At 49.5% G+C, this 21,563-nt stretch overlaps 1 protein-coding gene and 1 long non-coding RNA gene across 2 annotated transcripts in view; both read left to right on the forward strand.

The window, feature by feature from the left end:
* The window catches only part of GABBR2 (gamma-aminobutyric acid type B receptor subunit 2), a 351,377-nt gene that overhangs the window by 68,864 nt on the left and 260,950 nt on the right, over positions 1-21,563 (forward strand). The window lies entirely within an intron of this gene.
* On the forward strand, positions 2,901-4,900 carry LOC131491628 (uncharacterized). The gene is made up of 2 exons (XR_009251570.1): positions 2,901-3,085; positions 4,639-4,900. It is a non-coding gene; the product is annotated as an uncharacterized LOC131491628 (long non-coding RNA).

The following is a 21,563-nucleotide window of genomic DNA, read 5'->3' on the forward strand; positions in this document are numbered from 1 at the left end:
CCTGGGAAGTTACAGAGCTGCTCAGGGCCTTGGGGTCCCCGCCTGAACTGTGCCTAAGAAGAGGACTGTGGTGGGCAGAATCATGGCCCCTCCACACGCCCATATCCTGATCCCAGAGCCTGTGAAGTTTACCGCACGTGGCAGAAGGGACTTGGCAGATGAGGTTAAGTTAAAGACCTGGAGATGGGAAGACCGTCCTGGATTATCCAGGTGGGTCCAGTGTCATCACAGGGGGCCGTACAAGGGCACACCGCTGGCTTTGAAGGTGGAGGACGGGGCCAGGAGCCGAGGAACACAGGCAGCCAGGCTCTAGCAGCCAGAAAAGGCAAGGGAGCAGATCCTCCCCCACAGCCTCTGAAGGGCAGTGAGACTGGTTTGGGACTTCTGACCTCCAGAGCTGTGAGATACCCACGCATCTGTGTCGTGTTAGGGCACGAAGTTTGCAGTTTGTTAACAGCAGTCATAGGAGGCTAATACAAGCCCCTGCCTCATTGGCTGTGAAGACTCCGTGAGTTAAGACAGGTGCTCAGAAGAGCACCTGGTGCAGGGCGCCTGGGGGGCGCAGTCAGTGAAGCATCCAACCCTTGGTTCTGGCTCAGGCCATGGTCTCGCCGTTCGTGAGTTCGAGCCCCGCGTCGGGCTCCGTGCTGACCGCTCGGAGCCTGGAGCCTGCTTCGGATTCTGTGTCTCCCTCCCTGCCCCTCCCCCACTCGTGCTCTGTCTCTCTCAAAAATAAATAAACTTAAAAAACTATACTAAAAAAAAAAAGAGCACCTGATGCACACGCACTCAGGATATACCGGAAGTAATAGTAGTAAGAAGTAGCAGTTGCTGTGTTGGTGGTGGTGTCACATCTCCTAGAATGTTGCACGTAGCACCTGGAACGTCCGCCTCTGCTGTCTCCCTCCCGCCGCCCCCCCCCCCCCCAGTACTTACTCTTCTGTTCGCCCTTCCTGACTCCTGACGCTACCCAGTTATCACCTCCTCCAGGAAGCTGCCTCTGACGCCTCCCTCCCCGTGTTGGAGCCAAACCACTGCCTTCTGCATACTCCCGCAGTTGCCTCGTAGCCCTCGTCACCTTACATTGTCACGCTCCGTTCGCGTGCCCATCTTCCCTCACGCTGGACCATTCATCCATCCAAGTTGATAACGCGCTTATTACGCACCAGGCACTATTCTCAGTGTGGGGGATACATTTCACAAAGCAGACAAAACTCTCTGCCCTCACGGGGCTTACCGTAATGAGGAGAGACTTAGGATAAGCAAATCAATGATTTATACAGTCAGACAGAAGATAGATCACATGGAAAAAAAGGAAGAAGGCAAGTGGGATGGAGAGTACGTGGGGGTGGGGTGGGGATGTTGCCGTTTTGAGTGGCAGTCGAGACGGTCTCACGGAGAAGACTGTATCTGAGGGAAGATTTAGAAGGCGTGATACAACTGTGTGGACCGGACACCTAGGGGAGAGCCTTCGACGCAGAGGATGACAAGTGCCAAGGCCCTGAGACTTAGGGCGTGTGTTGTGGGTTGCATTATGCCCCCCTAAAGATATGTTAAGTCGTAACACCCAAGTATCTGTGAATGTGACCTTATTTGGAAATAGGGTCATTGCTGATGTAATTAGTTCAGATGAAGTCACACTGGAGTAGGGTGTGTCCTTAATCTAGTATGACTGATGTCCTTGTAAGAAGAGGAAAAGTGACAGAGTGATGGAGACACATGGAGGGACAGGGGGATGCCATGTGACCACAGAGGCAGATCTATAGGACCAGGAATGCCCAGGATTGCCAGCTGTCACCCAGAAGCTAAGAGACAGGCATGGAAAGATTCTCCCTAGAGCCTTATGAAAGATCATGGCCCTGCTGATCCCTTGACTCCAAACTTTTAGCCTCCAGAGTTGGGAGAGAACACATTTCTCTCGTTTCCATCCCCTCAGTTGTGGTAATTTGTTACAATAACCCTGGCACACAATGCAGCTGTGTGTGAGGAGCAGCGAAGAAGCCGGCGAGGCTGAAGAGGAAGAGAGGGGACGTCAGGGGGAACCTAGAGCCAGGCCACGTAGGGCTTTGATCCCAAGTGAGACGGGGCACTGCGGGGAAGATTGTGAGTCACCGAGTGCCACGGTCTCACGTATCACCTGCTGTTCCATCCTGGTTTCTCTAGCAGCTTGCCCAGACCACGGCGTGTAGCTGACACATACTACTGTTCCCTCCTTCCTGTCCCAGCTAGAGGTTCTGGCTTGGAGGCTATGAGATAAATACGTGTGTCATTGATGAGATGAAGGAAGGGTGACTAGGTTCTGGCCACACAGAAGATGCTCTGATAACTATAATATTTGGGTTGATAAAAGAATACGTTTTTCACTTGGGATGCCCGCAGACATTTTTTTTTAACGACAGGACACAGTTTTCGTCTTAAACCCTTAGAGTCATTTGTTTCGTATTTTGATTAAAAAATTGTGCATTGTCAATGCAGGCCCATAAAGTATTGATTTTCAAGACTCTTGTTGTGGCTGATGTGTCCTACAGATAAGCTTCCATTCCTTCTCCATGAGGCTTTCAGCACCGGATCTCGGTAGGCACGTTATTATGGGGAAGCATTGATTTTTGCCCAGGACAGTATGCCTTCTCTTTGAGGAAATGAAAATGATGACAAATGAAAAGCCATTTTTCAAAGCGACTTTGATTCTTGTAGTTTATGATTCAAAAATGAAGGCTGGGAGAAGGGACCCTAATCTTCGGTGCTCATTATTTGGCTCCACAGGTAAAGGGACACATTTGTGCCCAAGGAGCCCTTAGTAGGCCCGCAGGAGTCTGATGGTAGCAACGGCGGCTCTCATTTTCGGAAGCTGTGGTGCAGTTGAGCGCACTTGTCTGTTTCACATTTCAGAGCCCTACCAGCCTGCCGGGCAGAGGGTTCACATCCCAGCTCGCAGGTGGCGCACAGGCTCAGAGAAGCAGAGCCTCCTTTTTGTGGTCATATGGCAGGATGCGAGGTGTCTCCAGATTTGATGGACATTCAGATAAGACAAGATGTGTGTCTGAAGGCGGGAGTGGATAGAGAGCCGCACAGTGCTGATGCCACGGTAACAGAACAAGGGCTCAGAACAGGAGGGCAAGGCAGGGTGGGGCCCCTCTGAGGCCTGGGTCTGCAACCAGCTGGGTCACGTCAGCCAACCTCCTCAGCCTCTCTGAGCCTCCAGGTCCCCTCTCTACGTGGCGGGGGGCGGGGGAGGGGAGGTTGCCCCCCATGCTGCCACCTCCCCAGACTGCATTGCACAGGAGATACTAGAGAAAGTGCTTCATAAGTTGTGAAGGGCTCTTCATAAGCCGAAGGTAATTGCCGTGTAGATAAGAGTGTTGATTGTAGAGTCCATAATTTCTGGAAAATTTATAACTATTATATTGGTTTATTTTTTAAACTGAGCCATTACTGCGTGTGCCTGCCGCTGTGCCTAATGCTCCACACAAGTGATGTTTAATTCTAATTATGAATTATGTCCCTGCGAGGTAGACACTAATGTGAGCACACTCGTTGTGCAGATGAGGAAACTGAGGCTGTGAGACCTACGATAATTCGAGGGTAACGCTGAGGGTCACACCGCTAATAAAGGAGAATTCAAACTGGGCTCTGTATGACTTCAAAAGCTTCTAAGCCTCAACCCGCTCCATTAGAGTGATAATAGGTCCTGAGATGGGCCAGTGCAAGGCCTGATTCCAGATGATGAAAACATCTGTAGGAAGCGTCAGGCCCAAGGTCACCCAGAGCCAGTGGCTCAGAGAGGAGTGTTTTGCCACCCGGGTCCAAGGTTTCCTTCTTGCCTCTTCTGCCAAATCATCATCTGCCTTTTTTTGTCCCTGCTTGCTCTGGAGGGCCTTTGTTCTCATAGCACTTAAAAATCGAGGGGCACACTGGCAAAGAGGAATTGACAACCAAATGCAATGTGTGAATTAAAAACATTTATTTTTTTAGAATTAAAGAAGACTATAAAAGACATTTTTGGGACAGTTGGGAAGTTTTAAATACAAATCCTATTTTAAGTAGTATTACTTTACGAACATTACATTTTTAGGTGTACCGTGGGGATGCTGTTATGAGGGAGACTATCCTTAGTCCCAGGAGACACATCCCAAAGTGGTCTTACGCTTGCAACCCACACTCAAATAATTTGGGAAGAAACACCAGGGAAAGAGAAAGAAGATGTGGGAAGGTATTAATGATTGGTGAATAGACGAAAAGTATATGGATGTTAATTGTCCTATTCTTTCCAGTTTTCTGTAGCTTTGAACGTTTTTAAGTAAAATGTGGCAGTGGAGGGAAAATGATTCCAGGAGCAATCCCACTTGCTGAATGCCTTTTGCGGGCTGGGCTCCAGGCCAGGCACTGGCATGAGCTACCTTCTTTGTTTCTCCCAGACTCTCTGTAAAGTAGGTGTTGTTATTTTCTTTTCGCAAATAGCCTAACAAAGCTCAGAGAGGGTGAGTGGCCAACACAAGATCACACAGCAGGCGAATGGTGAGCTGCAAGGGAGTGTGAAGGTTTCCAAGCTCCTCCTCCTTCCCCCACCCTATTCTTCCTCTCCTGTCTTTTTCATGATGGGCACGCATATAGAAGAAATTGCTTTTCATATCTCAACAGGAAACTTAAAGGCTTGGTTAAAACAACAACAACAGCACACTCTACGCTGTTAATCAGGACCCTGAATCAGAAGCAAGAGAAACAGGAACTCCAAGTATCAAAAGCTTCCTTCTCTGACCAGAGTCCCCATAGGAAAGAGAGTTCTGGAAAAATAAATGTTGACATTTGACACCACAGGAGCACCAATTTAAAAAGGCACTTTAAACCAAAATTGACTTCACAAAAATCAATATTGAAAAATCAGACTTGGATTCCAATGAAATATCAGTCTCTTGATGTTTATTGACTTGGGTAAATGTTGGCATTTTACTGCCCAGAATTAAAATAATGGAATTTTAGAGCTAGACAAGACTTCTGAGATCATCCTGTTACCTACTAATATCTCTTTCTGGATGCTTCTTAGCCGGACATTGTTTTTATTATGTTTAATTATCCCGTCTTAAACCGTGTTTAATTTTATAAATCTCCCCCAAATCTCGGTCCCATGGGCACAAGTTCTAGTAACTATCTTACTTTCAGAAAGAAGAGCCAGGGCTCTTCTGGCTTAAACTAAAGCTGCCCCTTTAGAGGGGAGGGTACTGGCCTGAGGTTGTGGAGCTGGGGGCAGCCCAGGCTGGAAGCCCAGGCTCACCACTGTACCACACTTGCCCCTCCAGTCCCTCCTCTTCTGTATCCCATCCATTAGGTGGCTGGTAAAGGAGCATGGCTTATTCACTAGAATGTGGTGGCGAGGTGGGAACCATGTTAACTGGATGTCAGCTGGGAGTAAACAGAGAGAGGGAGGGAGGGGAGGAGGGAGGCTCTCTTTGCCTTCAGATGGAAGCACCCTTTGTCATGGTTTTAGGGATAAGACACACAACAGGCCATTAAGTTAGAGATACTATTGTTTCATTCGAACGTGCTTTCATCTGCCTAATTAAATACCACACACAAGCCCCCAACTATTGTGATCAAACATTCCCCACAAAGTCAAGATTACAAGGATGGTGCAAGACTGGTAATTATGCTGTGCCTGGCTCCCCTTCTGAGGGCCCCTGTTATTAAGCCATTTAGAGGGATCTTGTGGAATAAGGGTGGACGCCCTTTGTGAGGTCTGAGACCCGGGAACTGAGGACACAGGATCAGTCTGTCCCGAGGCCTGACTGCCGTGGGGATGCGGGCTCCTGACACGGGTAAAAGGCACACTTCTTAATGATGGCGAGACTGAGAATAACAGCTACTTCTTTGGAGCGGTATTTTTGGAGTCCTTTCTACCTACCCAGCAGTGGGCTGAGCTTTTTACACACCTTTCTCCTTTTAGTCCTCATCAACCACCCAGTGGGATGGGTATCCTTCCATTTTATAGATGTGCAAATCCAGGCTTAGGCTGGTGGGGGGACTTTGGCTTCAGGTCGTATGGGCTGCAGGTAGTGGACCCAAGCTGGACACCAGTCTCTGGCTGCACGTTCAAGTCTTGCAGGAGATCAGCAGTTCCAGGAAGGTCCCAGCCCCTGTCAGCCATACCCCCCCTCCACCCACATACAGCCTACTGGTTGGCTCGGTTTGCCAAGTACCTTGGCCCCCTCATCCTGGACTCCTAACCAACCCATCTCCCAGCAGCCCACTCACCCCATGGATATCGCTGCTCCTATGCTCAGTCTGTCCCTGCCGTGACGTGAGTGCTTGTTTTACTGAACCTTTTTTGGGGGGTAACGGATGATCTGGGGCTCCCATATTCACCAGAGGAGAGATAATGATTTTGAGGTGATCTAATCAGAGAATGGAGGCCAAAGAAATCCATTTAGGAACCCTAGTTATCTGATTGTGCAAAATAAGCCAGAAAATCCCATCTCCCTTGTCACTCCTGCTGGACCTTGGTATTTTTGCGTGGGCCACAGTGTGTGTCTAATGCACACGCTTTCATTGTGAGTTCGACCAGCACAAGAGTGTAACCATGTCAGAGATCTTAGAGGCCCTTGCGGTCACAAAGAGCGCTGTGTCCCCACCTCTCCCCAAACTGCACTTGTACGCCCTCCTCTGGACATCCTCAGTCTCCTTTTTGACTCCCTCACGGAACTTCACACACTACCTTTTACTCTCTGTGCCCTGCTTCCCTCACTCACCTGATGCTCACCTCCCTCAGGGCGGCCTGGGTCTCACCCACCCTGGTGCCCCAGGGCTCGGCCCAGAGCTGTGGCCCCAGACGTGTTTTGGTTCCTTTTGGTTTGCAGCCCAGTTTAGTATTCATTCAGACACACACACCTGACAGCAACCTGCGACCACCCATCCTAAAGAGGATTTATTGTGGTGAGTCGGGAAGTTGTTTAAATGCAACGTGGCACCTGGTGATGATCCTAGGTCCTGTGCACGCTTTCGGAATGTGAATGGAGTGTGGTTCCTGGGGAAGGCTGAAATGTGGGTGTTTGAAGTGACACACAGTGCCAGAGGGGCCATGGGGGCCTGGCTCTGCACGTTGAGTGCAGGGAAATTTAAAAAATGCCTAAGTCGGAAACTTCTGTTTGAAAATATGGAAAACGTATTCATACATCAGCACCTCACTTATCCAGAGGGCATGGGTGTAGCCACTTCGCCTATCCAGAACCCAGCCTGGAGTCTGCGGGTCTCTGAGCTGCTGGTAGAGAAGACTCTTATTAAGATTCATTCAGTTTATGAATGGGAGCTCTGCTAAGGGCTGTGCTCGTGCCTGGCTGTACTTGTTTTGTTCACCGTTCTCACCAGCATTGTGAAATTTGGTTCCCAGTCGACGGCAAGTCAACCAGCTGGGAGCGGGTGTCAGGTTAATGGAGGCAGGGAGCTAGCGGCAAGAAATGACAGCATGTCACCTGACTCGCAGGTGAGAGGGGAAAGAAAATGTCAGACGAGGACCTAAAGACTAAAACATTGGGGGAAATTGAGTCGTGGGGCAGGGCACCCTCGCCCCCCTACGCCCTGTGCCTTCGCGGTGAGCTTCACGGGACCTCTGGCGGCTCCACACTCGATTTCATAATCCTCCGTTGGATTTGCTAAGTCACTCAACCTCTCGGAGCCTCTGTTTGCTTCTCTGTAAAATGCAAATAATAACTTATTTGGTTTCTGTATATCAGGCACTGTTCTGAGCTCTTGACCGGTGTCAGTTAATTTAATTCTCACAACTGACTGTGCAGTAGGCATCATTTATTAGCGCCGAGACATTGAAGCACAGAACGGAGGCAGAGCCGCCCAAGCCCACGGACCTCACGAACGGCAGACCCCCAGGATGCAAAGCCATGGCCGGGCTCCGGCCACATTCGTGACCATGGCTGGTACTCTGGGAGCAAGAATCACCCCTCCTTCACCGAGCTGTTTAGAGGGTTCAACTCCACACATGTGAAGGTGCCTAGCACGCATCCAGTGGTCTGGATGAAAGTGTCCAGGCAGTGCAGGGCGCTGTTTGTTCAGGAGAGCGGGGGGTGGGCTGTGACTATTCCTGGAGCTCGAGGTTGGAGGGAGGGAAGGGAGGTGGGAGGGGCTTGCATATGCCACTTGATTGAGATGCTACTGTATTATTGGGGTATTTTTTTCTTTTCTTTTTTAAAATTTTTTATTTTTATTTATTTTTGAGAGACAGAGACAGAGCACCAAGCAGGAGAGGGGGCAGAGAGAGAGGGAGACACAGAATCTGAAGCAGGTTCTGAGCTGTCAGCTCAGGGCCCGACACAGGCCTCGAACCCATGAACCATGAGATCATGACCTGAGCTGAAGTCGGACGCTTAACCGATGGAGCCACCCAGGCACCCCTCTTTTCTTTTTTAAGGTTTATTTATGTTGACAGAGAAAGAGAGAGGGGGGTGGGAGGGGCGGAGAGAGAGGGAGACAGAGATTCCAAAATGGGCTCTGGGCTGTCAGCACAAAGCCTGACTTGGGGCTCGAACCCATGAACTGTGAGATCGTGACCTGAGCTGAAGTAGGATGCTCAATTGACTGAGCCACCCAGGCGCCCCTACATTTTCTACAAGCATGTGCTACCTTAGCAATTTAAAAACGTTCTTGGGGGGAAGAGAGAGAATGATAAACGATAAGAATGTGTTTCAGAGCTGCAGGTGTCTACATGTGTATTGCATTTTAAAAATGAGTCTGTTGAAAAATACTTGGAAGTTTGGGCATTAGAAGGTATACGCTCGGGTTATCTAGAAATTCACTCGCGTGGAACCGTCGGTGCTGTCTCATGGCTCCACTGTGGATGTTGCCTGTTGCTGCACCCATGGGCTTGCAGTCTTTCCTCGTTTCCTTAGTAATTCTCACACAGGGAGCCGCACTCCGAGCCTCCGAGGGCTGTAACTGTCCTCTCGTCCATCTGCATAGACATCAATGGTGCACGCTGGTGTGTCTGCACCTGCTGGGACCAGCGATCCCAGGCGGTACAGTGTCCCTGCATCTGGAACCTGGTGAGTGAGGCATCAGAAGTGGACCAGACAGCCTCGGGTTGGACTGTGGGACAACCCTGGGAGAGGCTTGTTTTGGGAGAGCAGTCTGTTCTGTTGGGGGGGATCAGGGAAGAGAAGCTGTAAGCTGTTCGGGGCTGAGAGAACAACGTATGCTAAAAGCAGAGAGGAGGTTTATTTGCCTTGAAAGTCTATATCTGGGGAATAGAATCCTGTGTAGAAAGAGTGAGCCCCTGGTCAGCCCTCAGTTGGTGGTGCCATTTCCTGGTAAGTTCTGTATGGCTTATGTTTATATATTTATTCCTCCCTCCCTTCCTTCCCTCTCCTGCTTCTGGCTTACCTGCTTTGTTTTAATCAGGTATGGTAAGATGTGCAGACATGGAAATGACTGTCACAGAGGAAAGAAGTCCCCTAGAAGCAGGAAGCAGGCCACCCCAGGCAGGGCACACAGGGAAGCCCCAGGGATGGTCAGGAAGCAGAGGGAGTGAGGGGAGACGTGGGCAAGTGCCCTAATTGTGGTTTCCATGGGAAGGATCTGGCAAGGCAGAGTAAGCAGCTTAAGATTGACTGGTTTGGATAACTTCCCTGGGCTCTGGGGCTTAGGGCTGCCCTTAGTCATCTGGTACCTGGTTCTAGGGTGACTGGGGCAGGTGGATAGTGGTGGCCCAGAGTGTGAGATGAGAGCCCCCCAAAATGAAGTGGTTGGGGGTGTGGACCCTGGATTGGCTTGCATATAAAAGGCTCACAGACTAGTTGTTTGTTATCTCTGAGAATTGGCTAATCCTGGGAGAGGAGGTCAGCAAGGCTCCATATGTCAAAACTAATCCTACCCTCCCTCCCTCCCTCTCTGCTTTCCTTCCTCACCTCTTTCCTCCTTACTTCCAATGTGAAAACACATCACAAAGTATTTCAAACATGCAGAAAGAAAAAAATATATAGTGACAATATAGCTTATACCTTCATCTGTGATTGGAAAAGTGTGAATATTTTTCCCCCAGATCTCATCTTTCAAAGCACCAGAACATTGCAGATGCAACTGAAGCCCCCTTCTTCCCCTCCCCTCCCCCTCCCTTCTTCCTTCCACAGAAATAACAACTGTCTGCAAGTTGGTTGTATTTTTCCCATCTCTATTTTTATATTTTACTACAGATGTACATGTCCATAAACAATATATAGTATTTTTAAAGCTTTATATAAACATCATACTGTACATAACATTCTGCATCCCATTTTGTATACTCCTTTTAGTTTGTCTTTTAATAGGTGGTTTTAATTGGTTTATATTTATTGTGATTGCTGACATATTTCTACCATCTTATTTTGGGTGTTCCTTCTGCCATCCCCTTTTTTTCCTCTGCTGACGTGGTTATACCCTTAACATTTTAGCACACATTCTAAATTATATTTCTTTTTTTCTCCTAAAATCTAAAGTTACACAGTATCTTTCTTCTGTACTAAATCTGGCAAGCATTGTAGCAATGCCTGACAACCCACTAAATACCTGCTCTGTATTTCTTGTTTCCTAGAATTTGGGATCCACTAATTTTTAAAAATTAGTTATTTTTGGCTTTTAGTTAACAATTACATTTGCCAACAAATTTTACCAGTGCCTTCGCTCACCTTTTTTTTTTTTTTTTTGTCTTTTCTTTTCTTTCTTTCTTTCTTTTTTTCCCCCTTACATTTCTTCTTCTGGGTTCACTTTTCTGCTTGCTGAATTCACCCTTAAGTAGTACTCAGTGTGTATGGTAGGGGTTAAGGGTGGTCAACTCTCTTAGTATTTGGTGTCTTAAAATGCCTCTGTGTTCCTTGAGTAACTGTGTTCCTCTGTTACTCTTGAGTAACAGTTTAGCAGGGTATAGAATTCTAGGCGAATGGTAATTTACCTTCAGAACTTTGTCTTTTGGATCTCTTTTTGTTGACAAGAAGTTTGTTGTCCATCTGGTTATTGATTCATTATGAACTGTCTTTGGCAGCTCTTAAGAGCTATGCCTGGAACCAGCTTACTGTCACTTCTATTGTATTTTTTTTTGGCCAAATCAAGTCATGAGGCCAACTCAGATTCAAGAAATGGGAAAGTAGATTCCACCTTCTGATGGGGAGAGCTGCAAAGTCATATGACAAAGGCCCTGGGTACAGAAAGGACTGAATAACTAGGGCCATTTTTGCATTCAATTCGTCATTCTGTTCTCCTTCCTTGTCTTGCCACCCACAAGCATGCAGCTTCGTGTGGCCTGCAGTGCCAGGCAGCAGTTGGTAGAACTTTGTTCCAGCTTTTCTTATGAGTAGCAGAAGCTGTTCCCTACCTGCTTTGCTTTAAATAGTGAGCTTGGCTCTGGTTCCCCTTTGCATTGAATGTGGCTCTGCCCCTGCATTTTCTGGGAATTCTATGAGTCTCTGCTGTCCTGGAGAATTCTCACTGCCAGGGACCTTTGGCTGTTTTGCACCCAGGGCCCATCAAGCCCACCAAACCCACAGCTTCCTCTTTGCTTACCATGTTGTGGGTCTTTTTTCTTTCTTCTTTGAGAATTGTATCTTATTTTCGAGTAATTTATATCTTCAGATTTTCTATTTTTGCATTTCAGCTATCATCGCTATGTGTTTGGTATGATGAGGAGGAAGGGATTTCAAGATGTGAATTTAATTTGTGATACCACCTTGGCTGGGATTCCTGTGTTTACTTTCTTCATAAAACTGAGCTTGTCACATTCTTCAGGAAACAGATGAGGTTGTGACAGCTACATCAGAATGTACATAATTGTGGCAGTGAGAACAAAAGCTCAGACTCTCAGGGTTAGAAGGGGCCTTCCAGTGCTGTAATCTCTTCTATACCCATCCCACAGCGGGGGCATCTGATGCCTGGACACCTCTGGGGATGGCTGGCCTGCCGCCTCTTCATCCCATGCCTGAATAGCCCTCGTTTTTAAAAAGTTGTTCTTTTTCAGCTGATATCTGCCTCCTTATAGATTCTCTTACCCATCCCCCACCCTCACCCCACGTAGTTCTGTTTTTATTCTCTGGAATGAAACGGACCACATCTGTGCTTTCTGCCTTTGAGAATCCATCAGAGTGTGGAGGCCATGACCAGGCCCCAAGTGAGCTCTCCTCCCGGCTGACCGGCTCCCAGTTCTGCAGCCTGAACTCATGGGGTCTGATGGCCCATCCTCTCCCCACATGGCTTTCTCTATGGACACTATGTATTTTCCCCTGTCTCATAGGCAGGTCCTGGATGGAGCTTCAATGGTGGATTTAGGCACAGCAACCAGAAATTGAGCAGGTCTGCTTCTTGCCTCCGTGATTCTGGGACCCATTCTCCTATAGGTGCACCTGTGAGCTATGTCATGAGGTGGACTCTCATGGCTCCTCCGTCAACCATCATTCAATTCATTCATTTGTTCGTCTAGATCTTGAGTGCACCAGAGATGTGGTGGTAAACAAGAGTGCCATGAAAGTTGGGGTCTAGTGTAGGGAACAGATACAGTGTGACCATGAGCATGAGGGTTAGGTACATGGTGAAATGAGCATATATAAAGGGGGACCTCACCAGGTTTGGGAGGAAGCGATGTGTGCTCTGAGAGCACTTCCTCATTTTTTTAGTATTTCCAAACTCAGGATTCTCGGGAGAGGAAATTGCCTTGCCAGCCCACTGTTCCTTGACCCACGAGGTGATAAGTCAGTGGCTAGCCTATGGCTTGGGTTTACGTACCTTGTCCAATTAACTCTGCCTGGGATGTTCAGCATCTTTGCACAGCATCCATCTGTCCATTCGTTGGGCACACTAGGGATGCAGTGAAGGAATCCATGGCAAGCATCATTGCTGAGGAAGCTCATATAGGAATCACATAGGTCAGGGATGGGTGGGCGTGATAGTAGGTATGGTGGGCATGTAGTGGAAGGAACACGGTGCACAGAGAGACTGTGGCTGGAGCTTGGGGTGTGAGGGCGAGCATGGGACCAGGTCAGCTCTTCCATCCCCAACGCCAGTGTGATGAATGGCACGTAGTGGGTACTTTATAATTATTCACCGGATCAGGGAAAGCGTGATTGGCTCCTGGGAGTCCCGAGGTCTGGATTTAGCACCAATCTTGCAACCAACTAGCTGTAGGTCCTCAGGAAGGTCACTTAACCTCTCTGAACTTCAGTTTCCCATCTGTAAAGTGGTATGATGTTTGCTCTGACAATGTTACAGGTGACTGTGAGCATCAAAGGGAAAATGTGTGACATGCTTTGTAAACTGGAAACGGTTTTCTATAGGGAATCTTATCACTAGCATTGGTATTAGTGCTGTTAGCACTAATGTCCAGTTAGCATTCAGTAATGCATATTTAAGGAAGGACTTCCCAGTGAATGGCTCTAATCTATGTGTCGCCAAGTGTTGGGCAATTAACAAGCAGGTTCTGAAGGCCTGTCCTTGTGCCCAGCCTTCTGCCCATTGCAGATGGAAGAGCTGAACTTGGAAAACATGATCTTCTGGAACAAAAGGAAACTCTAGGAGCCTAAAGGGTGGCTGGCGGCCCTTGCAGGAAGGGGAAGGGGAGTGTTGGGCTGCAGACAAGACCCTGAGAACTTTGGAGGGGCTGCAGTCCTTGGGATCCTATAGAGTCCCACTGATGTCTTGTCCTGCAGAAATAGTTACTCATTAAAGTCTGAGAAATTAATGTGTGTGGGGGTTGAGGGAACTGGAGAGGAGGTGTTGAATAGATTTCCTTGTTAGAAAAATGAGTTGGCATCTCAACTTTAGAGTACATCCAGATCATCAGGGATGCTGATTAAAAACGGAGCAGCCCTAGAGATTCCTATTTGGTGGTTGTGGAATAGAGCTTGGGAAGCCACAGTGTAATGAGCCACCCCCACCCAGGTGGTTCTGAGGTGGTTGGCAGTGTTGTCTTTGAAGTACCCCATCCCATGCCTGGGGCACACCTCCATGTCCCAGCTTCCTGTTGTCAAAATCGAGCCAAACAGAGCTTCTTAAAACAAAAACAAAAACAAAAACAAACAAACAAACAAACAAAAACATGGGAAAGCATGGATCTGAATTGGAGGTGATGTTTGCAAATGGAGCAGGACGTTATTTTTTGTACCCATCAGTGGAAAAGTTCTTGGGGGTTAGTGAACAAGAGTGGAGTCTGTTGCTTCATGCTACTCTAATTGTGGTCCCTGAAGCTCTCAGTGGGAAGTAAAAACCAGAATATTCTTTCTGAAGATCCTATGTGCTACCCTGTAAGGTCTGTTTTGCAAAATTAATTAGCTTTGGGCCAGTTTCTTATCCCAAACCATTTGGGATTTGTGAGCTGCAGTTAGAGGAAGCATAGGTATGGGAAATGATTTCTTCTCCTGGTCTTTGTTCCCAGCACATTGGCTTAGCTCCACCGATGTGCCGGGCACAGGGCTGGAATCCAGAAATCGCAGGCATGATCTTTGCCCTTGGGGGAGGACAAAAAAAAAAAAAAAAAGAAAAGGAAAAAAAAAAGCCAACACACAGCTGGAATATGAAGAGGAGGAAAAGAAGTGTAGTTGGCAGGCTCAGTCAGGGTCTTGAGAGAATAATACCAACCAAGGGGAAGCCGGATGAAAATCAATTACAACATTTCCAGGGGTAAACGACTCCCTAAAAAGTAATTAGAAATATTAAATTCCTCCTCTCCCCGGCATGAATGAACTGCTGGCTAGCGAGGAAACACAGTGCAAAAGTTGTTCCAGACCAGATTCTTTGCTTGAGAACGTCCACTCCGATCCTGGTTGCAGCAGGCCAGGAGGAAGGTGCCGGAAGAATTATGTACAGCCTTCAGGGATCTTGTTTATCTCCCTGAAACAGGGAATGCCTTGGCAAAGGAACTGAGGCGCGCCGTGTGAGGCAGGCCAGAGAGAGCGGGGTTTTTATTCATAGGCACCCCGTTTCTTAGTTCACACTTTTTAGCAGTCTTGTTAGCAACGGCGACGATGCCACCGGCAGCCATCGCTTGCATTCTTGCTCGGTCCCGGAATGTCCAGAGCCTGTGCTGCCCTGCGTCTCAGCTCTCCCTCCTCCCCTGCCCCCGATCCCCCACCCCCACCCCGTTCTAGCAGGCAGGTAGAAGAGGAATCGCCATGCCTTACGGGTGAGGGTGCTGAGGCCCAAAGAGGTCACCCAGCGGCACCCAGGGCCGTGCCTGCTCCGGCTCTAGTGTCCTGGGCAAGCCGCTACAGACAGTGGCTCCCCACTTTGTGGAATCCAGCGGCTATTTGGGGCGTTCCAGAAAAGTAAAGACTGTGGCAGGTACAGATAGTTTGCTCAAAAACAAAAACAAGGGGCTCCTGGGTGGCTCAGTCGGTTAAGCGGCCGACTTCGGCTCAGGTCATGATCTCGCGGTCCGTGAGTTCGAGCCCCACGTCGGGCTCTGTGCTGACAGCTCAGAACCTGGAGCCTGTTTCAGATTCTGTGTCTCCCTCTCTCTGACCCTCCCCCATTCATGCTCTGTCTCTCTCTGTCTCAAAAATAAATAAACATTAAAAAAAAAAAAAAAGACCAACCCCAGAAGAGGTGCAGGATATGGATTCTTTAAAAAAAAAAAAAAAAAAAAAAGCAAAAAAGGCAACAGAGAAAAAGAAAAAGAAACCAAGCTTCTCTCTAAGGGTCTCAGTTCCCTTCCCTGCATCTTTCCCCCCTCCCATTGAATTATTTAACAATTGCAAATTGTTCCCAAGTGCCTGGGCAGGTTTGTTTGTATTTTATTATTATTGCAAGGAGTGTTTCCTGCGTGATATTAGGAGGAGTGGTCGTACAAGTACACTCAGCAGCCCGGCCAGGGGTCCTCGCTGAAGCTGGGTTGTTTTGTGATGGTGTGTTACCGGAAGTCACATTCCCAGGCAGCTGGTGAGCAGGGAGGCCTTGACACCTGCTGACCTGGGCGGCCACACCTGCTCATTTGTGTGCTCATCCGTGAACTCACTGAGCACCTCCCCGCTCAGCCTCTCTCCCAGGGGCTCACAGTGTCTCATGGGAGACGTGGACAACCCAGAGAATGTTCACAATGGCCGGCCCTTGGCCCATACTGGCCTTGACAGAGCTTTTACAGACCATGGTGACATGAGAAAAAGAAGGAGGAGTTTTTCCTAGAGCTAATGTTGTTATTTTAAAGAACATCCATTACTTGTTCTTCCTTTTCTCCTCCCCTTCCTACTCATCATATCCTCTTTAAAATTAAATCGCAGTGATAGAAGATGTTAGGATTTGTTTGTTCATTTTATTTTGTTCTTTAATGTCCTTATATGAGAAAATAAAATATGACCACTTACCCTGGCATTCTGATTTCTTTTTGGTATTGTGTGCAGGAGTCTGGGCACTGCCGTTACTGGTGATGTTCCAGAAGCTAGTGAGAGGTCCGTGGGGCCTAGGGAGGAGGTGGTCAGACCTGCCGGCTATGATCAGGGAGGATTTGGGCAAACAGGGACATCTGAGCTGAGCCATGGAAGACAAAGTGAGGGGGTGCTCACCAGGGAGCAGGAGTTCCGAGAGGAAGGTTGCTGAGCAGAGACAGGCAGAGCTGAGATGCTCTTTAGAACACTGCCTGCCAGCTTGAGGAGTCCAGGCAAGGAGCGGGGAGGCCAGCCAGCGGTGCGGGGAGCCGAGAGGCCATATGGGTAAAGTGAAGGATTTTGAACAAAGTGCCTTTGGCCCTGGAGGGCCTCAAAAGCCTTTGAGCACAGTGACATGATCAGCTTTTCATTTAAGGAGCTCACTCTGGAGGAAAGGTGCTGGCAGGAACGGGAGGGAGCAGGCCTGGGAGTGAAGGAGCCTGCCTGAGGTCCAGGGCAGAGATGACAAGGCCAGACAGGGGCACGTGCCAATGGGGCAGAGAGGCTGGCGCAGCAAGGAGAACCTTCAGGACTTGAGACTGACTGGGTGCAAGGGGCCCTGCAAACCTTGAGTCTAGGGTCGTTCCTGATTTTTCCACCTTGGGGGACCTGCAGAGGGGAATGTTAATACTAATACTAATGCAAATATCAATACTAATAATAGCGATGGCTGACATTTACTGAGCTCTCCTGTGTACTAAGCACCTGCTGAGCACCATACCTATACAGAAGGCTTACAGAGAGAAAGCAGTCTTCTCGGGGTCTGAATCTCAGGGTCTCTTTCCCAGTCACATCTGCAGTGCACCTTCTGGGACACTGACCCTGTTTAAGGGGAAGGTGGTAAGTCTGAGTTTGAACTTGTGGGTCACCCAGGTGGAGACGTGCAGTCTGGAGCTGAGGGGCACAGCAGGGATGAGGTCGGGATTTGGGGTTACTGCCCACAGGAGGTGGTTGACGCCGTAGGAGGGATGAAATTGCCCGGAAATGGTGCCTGGAAAGACAGTTTTTGCCCAACAGACATAAGTGGGAGCCGTCCTGCCCTTCCAGCCCCTAGGCCTCTCTCCTTAGCTGATTTGAGTGTTTGGTTGTGTGTTTTGTGGGATCATTGAAATGAGGAAAGGGGAGAATGCAGGGTTTTCTTTCCCTTTTGTTTGTCCCCCCCCCCACCCCCCGCCCCGAGCTTTTTATTACGGATGGCTTCAGGTACAACCCGCAGGAAGATGAGATAAACAGCATCTGTGAAGCCAGTGCTCATGTTCAGCAGTTACCAAACATGCACCTGCCCCCTTCCCGACCGACCTGCTAGAATGCAGACCCCCACATCCAGGCCTTCTCCACTCTGTGTCTCCTGCTGTCTGCTTCAGCCACCCTGAGCTGGCAGATCCTCAGCATGTCTCGAGCTCTGGTGCGTGTCCTGGGTTCACAGCTGCGCCTCCTTGGGCCGGTCACAGCGTAACTGGGTGACTGTGCCGAGTCCATGAGCACCCACTGTATACTGTGCGTCAGGGGCCTGGGCCACATGCTCCGTAGGACAGAGGACAGTATGGCGTTCGAGGAGAACGTGTGTGTCCCTCATAAAAGAGACCCCAGAGAGCTCCCTTGCCCCTTCTGCTGTGTGAACGTGCAGGGACAAGACAGGCTTTCTGGAAACCGGAAGTGGCCCTTCACTAGACCCGGAATCTGCCAGGGCCTTCATCTTGGACTTCCCAGCCTCCAGCACCGTGAGGAATCAACGTTCATTGTTTAAGCCACACGGTCTATGGTATTTGTTATAGCCGTCCCAATGGAGTATGGCACAGGCCATTTGTAATTCACCCCAGTCAGGTCAAAGGAAAACCCTGGTCCCCTCACCCTGTGTTGAAACTCTAAGCTTATACTTGCTTCCTGGAGGTTTGGTTGTGTTTTACTTTTTGCTATTGCCCTTCTGGACAGACCTTCTGGATCTTTTTTTGGAGCAGAGCTTTTTCTGCCATGGAGGCCTAGAACGCTAATTGCGGGTTGTGGGTTTTGCAGACCTGGCTGATGGTGAGGGGCACGGTCTCGTGGCACACCACCTTGTCTCCTCCAGTCTGCTGGAATCCACTCTTGCGCCGAGCTACAGACCCCTCCATTGGAACAAAATTTCCCAGAATCCCAGTGTATAAAATTGGTAGAAGGGAACCCTCCTGGCTAGACGGTGGTGGGGATCCAGAGCCCTGCCCAGTGGGGCCACTATGTCAGTGCCCGCTTTGAGGGGCCTCCTGTGGAACAGAGGTTGAAATTCCCGGTTGGACTCCTCACCCTCAAGGCCCCACCGGGGAGTGAGACCGTCCATGTCTCTCCCCGCTGAACCTACAGCTGAGGGTGCTCATCTTATGTCGTGCTCAGATGGGCAGAATGGCACAGAGCGCAAGAGAGATGGCTCAGGTGTGCCCTCCCCCAGGGGTGGGGGAGGCCGCCATGGCAACAGTGGGCTGGTTCATGGAAGAGTGAAACCCATGAAGAGGACAGGGGCAGGGCGGGGTGGCGCATGTGTGTGTGCTGTGACCAAACAGAGCAAACCCGTCCGTCCTGCATGGACCGTGGGTGGGCTCCGGGGCCGAGGAGGGGTGTGATGCTGCCCCACAAGTTAACTGCACTCATGATCACTGGATGGGCTTTTAGATCCATGCATCTAAAAAACATTCAAGGCACTTGAGGAGTATCCGGGGCCCTGGCAAAGCTTTGCCACCACAGCTGAAAAGAAAGGCCACTCCCCCAGGGTCCCAAGGTAGATCCAGATGTGTTAACACAGAGTCTGATGACAAAGCCCAAGTTTGGAAATTTGTGTTTCTTCTTGCACATGTGAAGTTTCTGTTGTTCTGTAAATAGTAATTAAAACTAGACAACAATGCCACGTTTTAATTTATTTATTTCAGCAGACTGCATCGGCGGCCTCCTAGTAAAATTCCTTTATCCTCTAGTATGCGCTCTGTTAACAGCACTTCTCCCTGCCGTGCACTCTTCTGTCCATGCTGTTTCTAGGGAATGTGGAGAATTTAGTGTGGCTGTGCTTTCTGGATGGGGTAGTGCATACTTTGAGGTGAGGCGTTTCCCGAGCTGTGGAAAATTAAAGCATTGTCTTCATAGTTAGAAAGCTTCCTCCTCCAACAAGCCTCTTCCAGCCATTCCGGTCACCGACCCTCCGACCCCTAAGAAATCCTCAAGCAAGGCAGACGGATAGTGCGATCAAAAGTGCCTGGTTCTGGGCAGGGCTCTCAGAATGATTTATAAATGAATACTCTTTCCTGCTCCCCGCCACCTCAGGGGCCCTTCCCCTCCCCTTGCATGGTTTCATTAGCCCTCACTTCTCCGAGTATATTGCTGGAAGTTTCCTTGTCGGTGCTGCGACCCCAGGTGACTCAGGGATGTCTGCTGCCACGTCATCCTTGGTGTCCCCACCTCCCAGGTCTCATGAAGTCATGGGTAAGTGCCTAGTCAGGCTGGCTCCAAGCCCAGCTCCCCACATCTGCTGTCAGTGTGCCCTTGAGTTGGGTACTTCAACTCTCTCAGCTGCTGCTTCCAAATCTGCAAAATGGGGGTGCTGTAAACATTCGGCTACTTGAGATGATGTTTGTGACGAGTTTAGGGTTTTGCCTGGCACGTTGTGAGCCTCAGGAGTGGAAAGCTCAGTCCATGTGTGTCGTCCCTGGCATGTCGTTTGTGGTCACAAAGTTGCTGATTTAAAAATAAAGTTCTGGGAGCGCCTGGGTGGCTCAGTCGGTTAAGCGCCTGACTCTTGATTTCAGCTCAGCTCATGATCTCACAGTGCGTGAGTTCGAGCTCTGTGCTGTCAGGGCAGAGCCAGCTTAGGATTCCCTCTCTCCCTCTCTCTCTGCCCCTCGCCTGGTGGTGCTTGCTCACACACTCTCTCTCTCAAAATAAATAAACATTTAAATGAAATAAAATAAAATAAAATTCTGTGTGCTCTGTTGTTATGCAGAAGAATCCAGCACATTCTTTTGCCTATTTGAGAGCAACAGGAATGGAATCTTGACGGGGACTTCCGTCCAGGATTCTGTGTGATTTCAGATAAGACGCACCCCATGGGTTCCCCAACAGTGCAATGCATCCCTTGGCCCAGATGACCTCTGTGAGCCCTTCCTGGCCTGACAGTTCCTAAAATACGAGTATCTGGAGCCTGAACAGGGCATAGGGGTGGGCCCTCATCAGCAGCTGGTTGGGGAAGGCAAGTCAGCTCAGGGTTTCCTGGAAAGCTCTGAGATGGGAGTGGGGGTGGGGGGGAAGGGGTGGTGGTCACCCCTTCCTCTGTGCTTGCTTAATAAGCTCCACTTTTGGGCTTTGAAGAGCAAGGCTGCCGGTTCCTGTGCCCACCACGCAGGGATGCCTGGCCTAGCATCCCCGTCTGCTGCTGTTCAGGGGAAGGGTCTTGACAGAATCTGTGAAAATGCCCCTCTAACCTGAGAGGCAGCTGGTAAAGGGTGTGCCTGGCACACGGCACAAGCCCTAGGATGGAGGCTGCGTGGCAGGGTCGGGAAGCCTGGTTGTCATGTCAACAGATTGGCTGGAAATAGCGAGGGGCGGGTTCCCATATGGTGCCTGTCGTGACCATACCACCCGCTCCTTCCATCGCACGGCTGGGCTGGCCTAGGCTTTTAGAGCAGTGGAAGTGGGGGACTCAGGAGGATATCCCCCTCTCATTGCCTCAGGAAGGACCAGATGGGGAAGGGACTGTCCTGGGGTCTCCAGTGTTGTTTAATGTGAAGCCCCAGAAAGGAGCTCATAGACCAGTGTCTACCCTCAAGGCCACCATGACTCCTTTTGTCCCCCCCTTGGGTGCCCAGCAAGCATTTCCTCAGCACCTCGTGTGTGCCAGGGCCATAGGGGACCTGAGGAAAGTAAACTGACTAGAATCGGCCCAAGGTCAATTGGCTAGTAAGTGGGAGATTTGCAACCAGGCATCTGGCTGCAGAGTAGGACCCTAGACTGTTATGCTCCAGAGGTACAAGATATAGCCCTGTCCTTAGAGAGCCACACTCCAGGGGCTGCCCTGGGCCATTACATTCTGGAGGGTGCTAGAGTATCTCACCCAGTAGAGGCTTCCAGAATGAAGCAAGATGTGCTGGGCTTGGCCAGGCACAGAGGATGTGGGATGTCTGTTATGGGGAAACCACATGCGGTCTAAGGAGTTGGGGTCTGGTGCCGGGTGAGGGG

Source organism: Neofelis nebulosa, chromosome 12, assembly GCF_028018385.1.
Source record: "Neofelis nebulosa isolate mNeoNeb1 chromosome 12, mNeoNeb1.pri, whole genome shotgun sequence".
NCBI lineage: Eukaryota > Metazoa > Chordata > Mammalia > Carnivora > Felidae > Neofelis > Neofelis nebulosa.